This window comes from Palaemon carinicauda, chromosome 14, assembly GCF_036898095.1.
Source record: "Palaemon carinicauda isolate YSFRI2023 chromosome 14, ASM3689809v2, whole genome shotgun sequence".
Taxonomy (NCBI): domain Eukaryota; kingdom Metazoa; phylum Arthropoda; class Malacostraca; order Decapoda; family Palaemonidae; genus Palaemon; species Palaemon carinicauda.
This window is the reverse complement of record NC_090738.1, coordinates 40,835,054-40,837,553: the sequence shown is the minus strand read 5'-3', so window position 1 is coordinate 40,837,553 and position 2,500 is coordinate 40,835,054.

Genomic DNA, 2,500 nt, shown 5'->3' with positions numbered 1-2,500 from the left:
ACCCTCTTCCCTTTTTGTATGCTTGTGTTGATGACCTTTCTTTAATTGTGTAATTGTTTTCTTTTACAGGGAGTTTAAGAGTGAGTGTTTATCATTAATTACTGTATTGTTGAGGTTCAGGTGTTATTTCTGACTAAAACTTGTGTATTAAAATTAAGTATATTTTTGTGGTATTTTCTTTGTCCCCTTGAATTGACTTTGCACTCTTATTGAAATTGTATACTATTCCACCTTTTGTGGGCTTAGTATGGTACTTAAGTGAATACTGTTTGAAAAGTTTAGTTTTTTTGTGTGGTGGTCAAGCTTTCCATCACAAAATGGCGACCGTGACAGGATCTTTTTGTTCCTAAGTATTCACCGGTGCATGTGCAAAGTAAATTCTTGGGGTTGTTTTTCAGGCAGCATATTTTCACCTCCTCGTGGTTATTTTTTTGTAATTTAGTATTGTGTGAATAATAGTGATCATCATGGTTAATGTACTAGACCTCCTTAGCGGAGAGGGGTGGCAAGAAAGGCTTGCAGAGTTGAATAGGGAAGATTTGGAAATTGTAGCAGAACATTTTGAATTGGGATATGATGTGTCAATAAGAAAGGGTGTATTGCTATTGCAAATTTATGAATGTGTTAAAACTGTAAAGGCTGGTGGGGAACAAGTGAAACCTGATAAAGCACTGTTGTCTGTAGAAATTTTGGATAGGCAAATTGCTCTGAGGCAGATGGAGTTTGATATAGAAAAGTTTAAGGCGGAGGAAAGAGAAAAGGAGAGGCAGCATGAGATTGCCATGAAAAACTCAGGTTCCTCTTCTTCCTCTCCCCCTTCCCCAAATAGGTCAGTAACGCCTGCTATTAATTTAGCGCAGGCTCTCAAATTTGTGCCTAAATTTGAGGAAGACAATATTGCAGAATTTTTTGTATCATTTGAGAGGATTGCAGCAAGGTTGGAGTGGCCCCAAGAATATTGGACCACTCTTATACAAAGTAAATTGATTGGAAGAGCTCAGAGGGTGTATGTAACTCTGGAGGAGGATCTGTCATCAGATTACGAGTGTGTGAAGGCTATCGTCTTGAAGGCCTATGAGTTAGTCCCTGAAGCCTATAGGCAACGCTTCAGGAACTTAGAAAAAAGCAGGGAGCAAACTTTTATTGAATTCGCAAGATCGAAGGAACAATATGCTAGTGATTGGTTCAAGTCCAAGGAAGTGGTAAATTTTGAGAAATTGAAGGAATTAATGTTGGTGGAGGAGTTCAAGAGGTGTGTTCCGGATAAACTGAAGGTTCACCTCGAAGAGTTAAAACTAGAGACCATTCAGGAGGTAGCCATCGCTAGTGATGAGTATTATTTGTCTCATAAGAGTGAGTTAGGGGGAGTAACAAAAATGGTGAAGTCCGGATGGGGTAAAGTAGGTAGGAATAATAATTTCAACAATAATAATAATGCAGGGATGTTTACTAGAAATAATTATAGAAGTAATGATCAGGGCAATGCCAATACTAATATTAATTTTTCTCCTAACAGGAATAATAGACCTAAGATATATAATCCCGAGAAATTGAAAATATTGACGTGCTTCTTTTGCAATAAGAAGGGGCACGTAAAGAGCATGTGTTATGCATTTAGAAACTCACAAAATACTAATGTTAGGCCAGTGATGGGTGTGGAAGAGAGAGAGAGAGAACCTACCCCAACAACATCTGCTGATCAATGACTACCTGGTTGTTTTGACAGATATTTGTCCTTCGGTAGTGTCTCTTTCGCCAATTCGTCCGAGAAAAGACGTGTGCGTATTTTGCGTGATACCGGTGCAGCTCAGTCTTTGATATTAAGGGAGGCATTACCTTGTAATTTTGTACCCAAAAGTGGGGAATTTGTGTTATTGGCTGGTTTTCCTGATTCCGTAAAGTCATATGCTATTGAAAATTTTAATTTAATCTGCCCTTCCTTTGCAGGGGATTTGAAATTGGCCATAGTTGATAAATTCCCGGTTAAAAATGTTGATGTTGTGATAGGGAATGATGTTGCTCTGAAGAATAATACTTGTCCCATACTGATAAACCCTGATAGTGAAGTAGCAGTAGTTACTCGTTCTAGTGTTAGAATTGTTGACGCTGCAGAGTCAACAATTGATCTAGATTTAAGTAGTTTAGAACGTAGTGATAGCGTAGTTGTAGATCTTGGGATTTTGAAGGACAAACTGAATTGGACTATTGAAGAGCTAATCAAAGCTCAGAAAAAGGAGTTTCGGGATCTCCCTATTGAGTCAGGTGAGGTGACTGATATAACCGGTCCCAAATTTAAAATAATTAATAATATTTTATATAGGTTGACTAGGCCTATGGAGGCTGATAACTTTGATTATGAAATTTTGAAACAGATAATGGTTCCATTTGTTTACAGGAATGAGTTGATATCATTGGCACATGAAAGTGGTTTGGCCGGACATTTTGGCATTCATAAGACTTCTGGCAAGTTGTTAATGAATTATTATTGGCCGAAGTTGAA